The sequence below is a fragment of the Triticum aestivum genome, chromosome 2A (assembly GCF_018294505.1).
Source record: "Triticum aestivum cultivar Chinese Spring chromosome 2A, IWGSC CS RefSeq v2.1, whole genome shotgun sequence".
Lineage (NCBI taxonomy): Eukaryota > Viridiplantae > Streptophyta > Magnoliopsida > Poales > Poaceae > Triticum > Triticum aestivum.
The window spans coordinates 159858122-159871846 of record NC_057797.1 but is presented as its reverse complement, the minus strand read 5'-3'; positions in this window follow the sequence as shown (position 1 = coordinate 159871846).

The following is a 13725-nucleotide window of genomic DNA, read 5'->3' as shown; positions in this document are numbered from 1 at the left end:
TGGAATAACCGCATTGTGTCCTGTCAAAACCTAGCGCGCAGCAATGCGGTAGTGCGAGGCCGAGTAGGGGGGAGGGGGAGGGACCCCCCTCCCCTCCCCTCGCGAGGCCGAGACAGGAACGAGCCAGAGCAGGCGACGACACGGCATGCTGCATCGTCGCATGCGGAGGCGAGTCCGTCACATCCGTGACCCCACTATCTATATTGTTTTTATGTTGTGTATTTTACTTAGATATGAACTTCATTTGTTTTGGTACTTGAACATCTTCTTTTTGTTTCTTAGTGTTTATTTATTCATATGCCTTTACTTCTTTGATTAGAGTACTTGGACTTCTGTTCTTTCTCTTGTTTTTTTAGGTGCATATTTGTGTATGTATTTTTTCTTCCCTTGGTAGTGTATTTGCCATCAATTTTTGGTTTTAAGGATATCAGCAGTGTTGTTGTGTGATCTTATCTCATTATAATAGATGCATTCAAATGGTGCATTCATTTATCTATACATGTATTTACTTTTTTAGCTGTTGTGGGGGTAAAACTGTAATTTTACAGGCACCGCAACACCCACGACAGAGAGTCATTAAGTGCCCATCTCCCTCGCCACCACCTGTCAGAAAACCCCTCTCCCCTGTCGGTCGCTCTCTCCCCCTCTCGGTTGCTCCGCTGCCTTCGTCCCCTCCAACTCACCCCGATTTCTCCGCCCCTGTCCCCTGCCCTCGTGAGTGGACTAACCGGCGCACGCCCCCGCTCCTATTTCTCCCCCACGCCCCACTCTCCCTCGCCCACCCCGCTCTGTTCTGCTCTGAAGCGAGCGCGGCAACTGCCTGCGTGGTTCCAAGGAGTGCATGGCATCATGGGGAGTGGAAGAACCGCCGTGGATTCGTGCGTGCGGGGGTCGTTTGGAGAGGTGCAAATGCTGCCCTCCCCTAATGCTTGCTTTTAGTTTCGCTACATCTATCGAGGCCTGCATCTTTCTTCTGTGTGCTCTCGCGTCCGCCTCCTACCCCCTTCTTCTGATGGTTTGGTGGGAGATTAGGAAGGGTTCTTGTGTGTGTGGTGGTTGGATTGCATTCCCCTATGGTGAGATGCTTGTGTGTGCAATTTTCTCCCTTCAGACTTGTGTGGATTTCATTTCCCCTTTGTTGATTTTAGCAGTCAGATGCATGTAAGACAAGGTGTGGTGTGATGGTTGATGTTGTATCTGATGTATCTAATTGCATTAGTGCTGTGGATTTCGAAGTCTAGATTATGTCTGTGACATTCTAGTTAGTTTATGGATACATTTTTTTTGTGCTTGCCTATATGTGCAACTGTTCACCTTTTCATACTTGTTGGTATGTTCTAGTTGTTTCATCCTAGGGTTTGATTCAGTTTCTTTTTGTATTTTGTTGTATGATTTTCTACTTGCTAACTACATGCAATCAATCCCCTGTATTTAGTAAGTTGTTCTAGTGTTTGGAGTTGCATTCATCAAGGCGGTTGTGTTGTCATCGCTTCAAAACCTTCTCCATGTATCTTAATGTAGTTGGATCTTGTATTTTAAATAGCAGTATTCTTATATATGTCTGCCCATATCTTCACTTAGTTTTCTTGTTGGACTGCCATTCTTAATAGTGTGATCTTCTAACAAAGGTTATGTGTATGCATTTTACCCATAGTTTGCATTAGTAGAGTGCTTCTTACTTTTTAGTTGATGATTTGTAGGTGAAACTATGTCACCAAGTGTTTGTTGTACTTCCCAAATGTTCCATATTCATAGTGTATATCTTTGTTTTTTTTTTGTTATCATGTTCATGGTATTGATATTTAGTTTGCCTGTGAAATACTATTTGTGGTCATGATACATCTTTTTTATGTGCTACTTGCTTGGGTCACATGGTTGAACTTCTGGTTTTAATTAATGTTTGTTTATAATGAAATTTGGTTGAACTTCTGTTATGCACATTTTGTTTTACTGCTTTGTTATATATTGTTGAACTTCTGGACATTCATCTTATATGCAGTAGCCCCTCTGGTGTAGATTATTTTATATCTAATATGTAAATTTTAGTTAGTTTGTTGTGTTTACTGCTTTGTTAGGTATTGTTGAACTTCTAGGTATTGGACATTGTTGTAAAAGTAGAAGTCCCTTTGGTGTAGGATTGCATATTAGAACTCGGCTGCCTTTTTACTTGCATTTTTTGTAGTTGGTGATGAGTTGAATAGTTCTGAAAAATGCCAGCGATCAAGATGGAGCTTCAGAATTTAATACTGATGCTCCAATATCTAATGCGGCTAAATCACCCATTATTCCTTTGACTGTGGTTGCTGAGGTTGCTTCGAGCCTTGAGGATTTTTCAAGCCTCGAGGATCTTGCTTCTGCAGCTCTAGCTTCACCTAGTATGTGAAACCCCTTTTCTTTTTCATTTTAAATTCTCGAGCCATGTTTTTTAAATTGTTCCCGTCGGTTGTTTTTTGTTTTTGTTCCTGACTTTTTTATTTTTTGCTTTGTTTTTTTTGTGTTCTTTGCAGATGTGTCCATAGAGGAGGAAGCTATGAACACCATCAACGATGTTCCATCTGAGTTGGATTTGTCAGAAAACCCCGCTGCTGCTGAGCAGGGGGCTCCATTAGTCAAAGGTTGTGATTCCGTTCCACATCCTTTGTGCTCTCTTCAGATGTCAGAGACGCACGCACAGTCTGTTGATGGCACTGAACCTATCACGCAACCTGAGGATGTGCCTCTTCAGCTTCTTGTGGAGGACCAACGTAAGAGGAAGAAGCAAGAATATTTTGACAAGCAGAGGGCGCCCTGCCTTCAGAAAGGTTCTGATGTTCCTGGATCTATTCATGCGGTTGAGCTCATGGTTGGGGAAGATGTGTCGTGTGGCAATGATGGCACGGTTGTCCTTGTTAAGAAGAAAATCAAGAAGACCGCTGCGAGGAAGCATGTAGTTGGTGGAGTTACTCCTCGGAGGAGCCCACGTGTTTCAAGGCCTGCAGAACTTGCTGAAGATGAAGGGCTAGGCCTCGGTGGTACACCATGCTGTAGTCCTTGTGTGCTTGCCACTGCCGCACCTACCCCTTCTCCGCTTGGTGCTGGTGCATCTGGTAAGGGGAAGAAATGTGGCGTCAAGCGCAAGGTTGCACCTGCAAAGGTCAACAAGGGTGACAGGAAGCGTTCTCGTGTTAATCCAGAGGACAAGGATGATGCTGATTTCAACGCTGATGATGAGGACGATGACGATGATGCTGCTGCCGCTAATCAGGTATGAATGTATAATGTTTACCTCTTTTTAGAGGATTTGTCGCTATGGTTGTAGTTTTTTGTTTTTAGCACTGCATTTGCGTACATAGCTGACCTTCTGCTTCATACAGACGAATAAATTAGCCGATCTGCTTTGCTTTTATGATATTACTGCCTTTGTGTACATAGTTGGACTTCTGGATATATACATGAAGAAATTAGCTTAACTTGTTGGTATACATGTTTGATTACTGCCTTGGTGTACATGGTTCAACATCTGCTTTGTAAATTTCCAACATTTTGAAAGCATCTTTACTTCTGGTCATACATGGTTATACTGCCTATGTAGACATAGTTGGACTTCTGAAATGTACTGCGTATGTAGGCATTAGTGGAATTTTGGTGAAGCTTGTGTATCTCATTGTTCTACCTTTCTTCCTTGTCATTGCATTTTTTTAGTATCAGCTTGTGGAGCGGCCTGAGAGGAGGAAGAGAGGAGGCAAAGCGCCCAAAGAAGGTGGCCAAGGAGGAGGTGAGGCGAAGCGTTTTAACAAGACGGTTCACTACTCACTAGGAGAGGTCAAGACGTGTGTGAAAATGCTATAGGCTAGGCACAAGACGAGGGTTATCAAGGCTGGTTTTGGTTGTGTGTTTGACTTGAAGGTTGATTCCAACATTTCTCGTCCTTTGATGGGCAACATCTACACAAGGATTGACCCTACAACCATGATTCTGGACATGGGTGAGGCGAACAAGGTTCTGTGTATTACAAGTGATGCTATTCACCTTCTGTTTGGATTCCCTTAAGGTAGTCGTACACCTCCTCGGCCCTCGAATGATGGGTCTGATGATGCTGTTATGAGGTTGAAGGGCAAGCTTGGGTACGCTAGGAGTGACGACATCAAGACAAAGGATCTGCGGAATATCCTCACAGAACTTGTGAAGGATGAGACGAAGGATGATCTTGCACTGCAGGTGTTTTACCTGATTGTTTTCATGAAGGTGGTTATCCCTGGAACGTCTACATGAGTGTCTAGGGAGGCAACAATGGCTGAGAATCTTGTGTTTGAGGATATGCCAGATATGCACTACTGCCAGTTGGTTGTTGATGCTATTCGTAGTGTTGTCGTTAGGTATCAGCAAGGTACTAGCAGAGGAAAAACTGTCACAGGTTGTGCCATCGCGCCGCTTCTTATGTATCTAGACTTCCTTATCATTGGCAAGACACCTAATATTGACTTGAGGACCCCTCGCATCAATTTCATGGATCAGGTCAAGCTTCTTGAGCTTGCTGCGGCCGACTTGGTCAAGAAGGGTGATGATGACTCAGCCAACTGGGTGTTTGGGAGACTGCCTGTGAGTGTTTATATGCATCATTCTTTCCTGTGTAGTTTAACTTTAACTTCTGGTACTGACTTCTATATTTTTGATCCCATGTTCCTTCATTTGTTTTCTGACGTGCTGACTTTTGTTTTTGTATGTAGTGGAAGACACAGGCTAAGGTTGTGTTCTTTAGTTGTATCGAACGTCCTGTTCTTACTATGTCTCGTGCCGCCGGCCTAGGTAGTGGAACTTCTCCGAGATTTGAATTCTCCCGGGATGTTAATACTGGTGCCCCCTGTAGATCCAAGAGGTTCTTATGCCCGTGTAAGTGCTGCAGGTGGTGTTTTTCCAAGAATTTGTTTGAAGCTGCCAATGTTTCCCTGGTTAGGATTGATGGTCTTCTTGAAACCGTTTGTGGGGAGTTGGCCCATGTTCGTTCAATTGTTGAGCGTCTTAGTCACGTTGATGGGATTCTTCCTCCCGGACATGGATTTGATGCTGACTCTTTGAAGGAGGTCTTGTCAATTGAAGCTAAATTTCTTGAAGAGCTTCGTCAGAGCACTTCCCACCTACGGAATAGCTTTGTGCTGTTCAAGGAAATGCAGGATGCTCATTGCAAGCCTTTTGAAGATGATGCAAGTGTTGTTGTGAGACAGATTCAGAGGCATGATTCTGTTTGTTTGGGTCGTGAAGGAGGCCACGTGGAGCATACCAAAGAGGTAAACTGATTATGTTCATTGTTAGCTTTCAGTTATTACTATTTTTAGTCATAGGTGACCCTTATTGATTTCATGTGTCGTAAACTTTTAGTTTTTAGTACTAGTGTTTCCTAGTTGACCTTCTCTGTTTATAGCACCTGAACTTCATGGGCTACAGCACCTGAACTTCTATGACTTAGATGACTGGCCCTTTTTGTTCCCTTTTGTATTTAGAGTAGTTTGATACCTAACCTGCTATGTTTACTGTACTTGGACTTCCATTATGTGTCAGTTGTCATAGCTGACCTTCTCTGATTATGTAATGTGAACTTCTGCTGATTAGGTATTTGTTTTCTACATGATTTTTTTGTAGGTTGTTGATGATGGTGCTAGGGTTGAGGAGGATATTTTACCTGTGCATGAAGCTGCCCCTATGCATCAACCTGCTCCCGCTAGTGATGTATTAGTTGATGAGGTTCATGGCAGTGAAAATAAGGTACCATTTTTCTTGTCCATTTGTCCCATTTTTTATTTTACTTGTTTGTGCATTTTATCACTATGTGGCCCTTTGTAATGACTTCCTGTTCTTGCCGCAGAATGATGATGCTAGTGTCCTCCAGAAAATGTTGCAGACAAGTCCGTGTCAGGCATCGGCTGCTCCGACGGGGTTGACCCGATTGAACCTCAGTCATCCATTCGCACTGAGGTTTCTGGTGCTGAGTAGGGCAAGACAGCTGAGGTTAATGATGCTGAGAAGGGCAAGACAGCTGGAGATATCATTTTGGAGAAAGATCCCGTCGAGGCTGCTATTGAGACTGGTGGTAGTGCTGCTGCAAGCCCGGAGAAGTCTCCTGCAGCAAGCCATCAGTTGATGTTGAAGCCGTTCAAACACATCCAACCGTTTTTGTTGTTTTAGATTCTCTAGCTGCCCCAGCTGCTTCCGGTGACCTTCCCGACGACGCTGCAATGTCTACTGGAGATGACGATGAAGAGACTGAAAGCGATAACTATGGAGAGGAGGTTGATCATTCCAGTGCTGCCACTGGTCTAGGCAAGAATCCATAAAGAGAGGAGCATGCTTCTCTCTTCTTTCCCGATCCCCGTCCCTTTTATTGTTTGTTTTTGTCCATGATATCCCTGTGAACTTCTTGTGTGGTGCAAGTTGAATTTCTGGTTTAATGCTTTGTCGTGTGGGTTGTAAATAAAGTTAAGTGAACATGTTTCTATGCGGGGGAAGGTTTGTAATGCATGTGTTGTGATGTTTTCTGGTGCAGCAGCTGAGATGTGCTTGTGTTTGAATGTTGCTATTGATTGAAATTGTCATGAATCTATGTGCTTGAATGTTGCTCTTAATTTCTATTTCTTTTGCCGAGCAGATAATGACCTTGTTGTCGTCCGAAAGAAGGTTGATGACTTTTATTTTAGTGTAACTAGACTTAAGAATGATCGTTCCAGGAGGTGAGTGCAGGTGGTCAATATTTTACATCCATCTACCCCTTGTGAACTGCCTGTGGTTTCATACCTGAACTTCTTTACTCTGTGTTGTTAAACTTCTAATTTTTACTTATTTGGTGCTGAACTTCTGGCCTTTTGAACTTCCTGTTGTGATGTAGTTGAACTTCCTGAGTTCCTGATGCTGAACTTCTTTTACTTTCTATTTCTTTTGTTTTAGATCAACGATTATGTTCCAAAACAATGAGTGTGAAGCTTCTGTTGAGGATGTCGCAATATCTTTTGCTCCTCGCGGAATGCTTCGATCTAATGTGGCTGAGGTTGCACTCTACTGTCTACGTGCGAAGTACCAGGGATCGGATAAACTCATCCTGCCGTATTGGGTTTGTGTAAGTCAACCATATAGTGCTTTCTTTTCTGTATTGTTCCTTATCATTTTAGTTAAAACTTGTTTGTCTCATTTTTTAATTTTTCGTATGTTGGTTTTGTCTGCATTATTTTAGGATAAGATTTTCAGAGGTCAATTGGATTCCCGTGTGAGGAAGTACTTCTTGGCGACTGGTCCAGATAGCATGGATGCACATGATTGTGTACGCAATATCTTTGTTCTTTGCCTCTGTATTAGTTTTGCACTGTGATCCACTGTGTTAATATTGTTTTATTTTTATTTGTATCATTTGATATTAATTCTCAGTTTTTAATGATCCGTGTGTTTATGTTGCTTCAGGTTGTTTTCCCTACTTTTGACCCGCCTGGAATTCCTGCTTCCATGGGTGGAGTTGGTCATTGGGTTTCGATATTTCTTGACTTGAAGAATTCAAGGTTCCAGCTTCTCGACTCCTACTATGGACCAGACGATGACTGTGCGGTACGTCTGTTTCGGCGGATGAGTGATAACATCAAGAAGCTTTGGAACGATGCCAACAACGATAGGGAGACACCCTCCAGTCCTCTTTCTATTGATAATTTCCCTTTGGATTGGACTGATGTACCCGAACAGACTAACAAGTATGAGTTCCACTTTTCTTTTTATCACTTCTGTTTAACTATAGTTGTACTTAAGCTGCGACGTCTTTTATTCGTTGGCTTTCTTTTTTGTTCTAACACTATTCTTTTTGGTGTTCGATGGCAGTATCGACTACGAATTCTTCATGCTTACGAATGTTAATTCGTATCATGATGGGGTTCTTGCAAATTATTCCCATGAAAATATCACAGATATCAGGAAGACGTGGCTGTACTCAATCGCTTCTTCCAACCTGTTTGAGACAGACTTCCAAGCTTTTTTTGGCTACTACACATGTAAGTCTTGGAACTTGGACTGCTTACCTATACTCCATCTTTTATTCTACATGAACTTCATTCTTTCTTGAACTTGAACTTCTCATTTGAGATCTGGCTGGGCTACTGGTTTCAGATGGAGAGGAGTATTTCTTGTACATGAACTTCATTTTTTATCTTTTTTTTGCGTGTGTGTTTTGTTTCAGTATTTTTTTCCTTCCATTACTTACTTTGACATGAGCATTTCTTCTACTAGAACTAGAACTTCAGAGATGATGCCTTTCTATGCTTTTGTTAGCTGTAGTTGAATGTTTTCCAGTTCATCAGTTTTATCTTGAACTGTGCCTTTTGGTTGTGCCTGAACTTCGTTTAGTATTTAAATGCAACTAAATTTTTTAGATCAGCTTGAGTAGTAACCATGTCATCTATATTAGTTGGGCTGCACATTGTGCTGTACCTGAACTTCAGTTATATTTAATAGTCTTTTTTCTCTTGCTTTTTTTGTAGTGGAGCCGTTGGACTTGACCGATTACCACTACTCATTCCTCGGGTCACGGGAATACGAGCCTAGGGAGGAATCGATTAGTACAGCTCCGATAGAAGATGATAGACCTCGAACCTTTATTCCTTCCAAGTTGGGGAAGCAGGCTGGTGGTATTCGTGGTACTCCAAAAAACCCTTCCTCCAGGAAGGTTGGTGCAGTCGAAGCAGCAAAAGCAGAAGTGGTTTCATTCGATGATGATTTTGAGAAGATTGCTTACCCAAATAACGGTAAATCTGCTGGTGGTACTGTTGCTGGGAGAGGTGGGAAGAATGCTGTCATCACCAGGAGGAAACCGGCAGTTGAATCTGGCAACATAACTTCCTCCAAGAGAGCATCAAGATTGCCTTTGAAGTGGTGTTCTGTTGTCGCTCCCCTAAAAAATAAGTTACCCTCATCTATCCGAGGCCCGGAAGTTGAAACAGTATGTGCTTAGTGAAGACGGTCTGGATAAGTATTCAGAGTGAGTTTTCTTCTTCTTAACTTTGTTGCTGCCAAAGATGCTAGTTTGTGTCTGAACTTCTGTTGTTGTAGTATGTGGACTTCTGTTCATTTCTCCCTTGCCTTGGAGTTATATTGTCTGAACTTTTGTTATTATATTGTCTGAACTTCTGTTGTTATACTATCTAAACTTCTGTTCATCCCTCCCTGCCTTTTGAGTTATAGTGTCTGAACTTCTATTTGTTGTTGTATCTGAACTTCTAATATCTTTTCCCATCCTTTTAAATCTACAGCACAAGCTACTGCATGTTTACCATCCCTGGGAATGTGATTGACCTCACATGACATGTCCTTTATACCCTTTTCGGTGAAGGGCAGCAGATGGAAGGAGATGTAATGGATTATCTCATAAATTTGTGGAAGTATAAGCCGGAGACCTCTGAGATATTCTCTTCTGCTGACAGGGTTGTACTTAGTCCCTACTTCATACAGGTTTTAGTTCTTTTGCACCCATATCTCCCTTTTTGCTCTAGTTTTGGTGTAGTGGCGTTTGGGAGGTGTTTTAATTGTGTTTTTGTGAATGCATAGTACTTCCTGGAGTATGATTTTTTCGGTGCAACAGTTCCAAAGTTCGATGTAAAAAATCTGCTGGTCTCCTCCCAATGTTTGTTCGCAAGGAAGAAGACCTTCTTAATGCAAAGCTGGTTAGGTTTTCATAACTATTGCTTTTTTAATTTTATGTACATCCTTTTGCTGAGTTTGTCAAGAAGTTTTTGTTCATCCCATTTCTTCAATACATATGCTTTATAGTTTGTGTTCATCATTTCTTTCATTCTTGGAAGGTTTTTTGATGCTATTCAAGCCAATTGGCACAATGATGCACTATAGTGTGTATGTGGTGAATAGATATCGTGGGAGCATTGACATCCTTGATTCACTTCCTTACGCTAATATGGAAACGTCACGAACAAGTTACCACGGAGACTGCCAAAATATCGTGAGTGTTTCTTAGCCTGAACCTCCTTTCATATTCTCTTGTTTGACATGAAGTTTATTATGCCTTCTGTTGACAAAATATGTTTCTGCCTCTATTGTGGTAATACTGCTTGAACTGACTATCATTTGACAGTTGAACTTCTGCTATTTGTTTAGCTAGATCTTATGCAAGTGTTTCTTTTTATGTACCTGAACTTAACTATTTTGGTTAATATGTTTTTGACTTCATCATACTTTGTTATTTCTGGAAGATCAAGAGATTTGTTGGGTTGCTCGAGGAGGTGTACGACAAGGCTGCGTACAAAGCGAGCAAGCAGCCTAACTGGGTGACTATTGCGAAGAGGCCGACTTTTATCGATGTTCCAAAGCAGAAGAATAATGATTGTGGTTTCTTTGCCATGAAGTTCTGCCCTTCATATGATGGTGATGAGCTTGTTGAAGATTTAGGTGATGTGGAAGTATGTTTTGTCCTTGTTCTTGTCTCATTATCCTTTCATTTTTCTTGTGTGTTTTTGCTGAGACGCTCTGCTGTGGTTTTAGTTATCCGTTACTAAACCATAATTTCATTTTCTTTGTTTGCAGGCTGCTGCAGATGACTGGAAGGCTGAGTCCATGCACACTCTAATGTTTAGCGAGAAGAATGAAGTCATGCATGCAGAGCTCCCTAAAGATATCCAATCCTTTGGCCCGTGAATTCAAAGCATTAGTTTCATTGTAGATTTGATTTCGTACAGATTTTTAGGTTTGATAATGATTGGAACGATTCCGTAAAGATTTGGTTGTAAGAATGTTTTAGTGATTTCTTTATCTATAGCTGGAGCACTATTTCTTATGATATTGTGGACAAATGTATTTGGTGTGAAGAATTATTTGGCTTGTGAATTTCAATTCACTGCATCGTTTTCAGTATCCATGTGGTGTATGTTTTTGCCCCAACAAATGTACCTGAACTTCTCTCCTCGGCTATGGTTGAACTGCTTGTTTTTTCTATTGTTTAATTTTTGGTCCCAACATATGATCGTAGACTTGAACTTCTGCTTTGAGATGTGGCTGGGCTGGTGGTTTCATATGTAGAGGATTTTCTGTCTTGTGTAATGTATTGGTATTTTTTAACCCAACCAATATGTAGCCTTTTGCATAGAATCTATCTATTTTTTGTGTTTTTTCAAGTGCGAATGGATTTCAACTATAACTTTGTGCAAAAATATTCTAATACACTCCTTGACGTTTCTTTATGTTTTTGTCGGCATTGTACATGAACTTCTGCACATATCCAAACAAAACTTCACATTTGAACGTGTTGTCTTAGGCTTGCTAACCTTAGTTCATACTGCAAAACTTTATTTTTTAAGCATATTTTTTCCTACATCCATTTTATATACCAGAACTTCTTCTGTAAGATGACCTGAACTTCAAAGTTGTATGATTATTTGTTGGTTGCTCTTTTATGGAATACAACACCAGCACCTCCTACCATAATATACCAGAACTTCCACTGTAATCTTACTTGAACTTCATAGTCTATATTTTTCATTTTTATTCTTGCTTGCACTTTGCATGGAATACATCACCAGCACAGCATTTCTTCTCATAATATAGCAGGACTTCTGCAGTAATATTACATGAACTTAACAATGCATATTTTCCATTTTTTATTACTGCTTGCTCTTTCATGCAATACATCACCAGCACCTCCTCTTGTACTATACTAGTACTTCTGCAGTAAGCTTACTTGAACTTCTACTGTATAATTTCTTTGAAACTTCAACAATAAAAGTTCAAGTAAGATTTCTCCTAAAATACTATTTTCTATAGTGGAATAATATTTTGCACATTGACATGGCATAAGTTTTCTTTGTGTTAATTGACCTATTCTAACTGTTCATCAGCCTTACGCTCCTCCTAGGACTTGGTTGTATTAGTTTTTGCTTGACATGTACCTCTTCATCTTCCTCTTTCTCTTCCTCTTCATCTTCCTCTTTCTCTTCCTCTTCATCGTCCTCTTCCTCTTCATCATCCTCTTCCTCTTCGTCTTCATCGTCCTCTTCCTCTTCGTCCTCCTCTTCTTTGACGGTGTCTTCATCTTCGTCTTCCTCTTCATCTTCCACCACTTTCTTGTTGCTGGCTCTAGGTTTTGCTTCCTGTTTCTTCTCTGGCTTTTTGCTTGTCATTTCAGCATCTGCGCGCTTCGGGCATGTTCTTGCATTATGTGGTTCATACTCCTTGCATATGCTACAAAGTTTGTTGCTTGCTTTCTATGGGTGTGGTCCCTTCTTTTGTTCTATAACTTTGGGCTGCTGTTTTTGAACTTTGGGTTGCTTGACCTCCTCGGCATCATTTCTTTCCAAGAGTGTTGGACAGGTTAGCTTGTTGTGTCCTGTAACCTTTTTGCACACACTACATTGCATGTGTCCAAGTGGCACTCCGTTGTCATCGAGCACGACGACTCTTCTTGTAGGTGGTGCCTTTATTTTAGCTCTCTTGTCACTTTTCTTTATTGTAGAAATTTTCTTCCTACCCTTTGTTTCAGAGTAGAGCGGCAGTTTCATCGTCTCTTGCTGTCGCTGCTCCATTGATTGGTCAACACCCTGCTTGCATTGGTTGGCTTGAGCGGCGGCGTTGAGCATTTCAGCTGCATAATAATGAAGGTCATCTTCAATTTCAGCGTCCTCTTCAGCCATCCTTTCATCAGCATCCACTTGTTTTGCTGAATGTATTGCATCAAGCTCTTCCACGAGCCTCTTGAGAACATAGTAGGCTCTGTCATATTGCTGGTTACATCTCATCGCTTTCTTGTTAACCATCAAATTTAGCTGCAACAAGATGTCTTGATTCGATAGTCTTGAGCTGCCATCCGATGCAGTTGTGTTGTAGTCCCTTGTATCAAAGGTTGGTTGTGATTTTGCACTCTTTGTGTATCGTTTGAGGATATAGTTGTGTGGAAATTTGCCAGGCTTCATGTAGTCCAGTATGTTCATAATGTGAAGGCAGAACAGGCATGCATTTTGTGATGAATGCAGAATATATAGTTTGTGAGCCAGCAATGACTTTCATATATTTTGATAAGATACTACTAGTTTAGCTATTTAATGAGTTTGTTCTTCCGCTCACCTGTGTGTGTCCAAGGCTTGCATTCATACTCGTATATTTCATTCTCTAGGTCAGCTACAACCTGGAATTCATGATTTGACCAGGAAAATCTTTCTTCATCATCATGGCCAGGCTTGTTGTGGTAGTACACAAGGTACTTAGTGGGCTCTGCTGTACGCTTTGCGCGAAATAGCATGGCTTTTCTCATCCTAGTCCTCATCTCGGTGTACACGGCTCTCGTGTACTTGATAGACATGTCTTCCTAGTAGTCGTAAGTTGTTTTTGTCACAGGATTGGTTTGCACATGTCAAAAAGTAAGATATTAGTCAAAGCAGAGTCATGGGTTTCATTTTTAAAAAATTCAGAGTGCACATGTTAAAGGAAAACACAATATGATGGGGGTGTTTTTTTTGTTTTCATACCATGTTGATCATTGTTTGCTCGTTCTCCTTCTGCATTCGAGTTTGTATGCAAGCATTTACCCGCCTAGCAAACTTGTGTAGGTTCTGGGTCCCCTTGACAAACCCTCTCTTGAGCACGTGGTTCATGCTCTCGCTTCGTTGTGTGGAAGTCATTCTAGCATCGAAAATGTTTGTGTAGTATGCTAAAATTGACATTTTCCTATCACTCCACAGCTGGATCATCATCTGGTTGTTCCCCAGTTTGTACTTGTGCACGAGT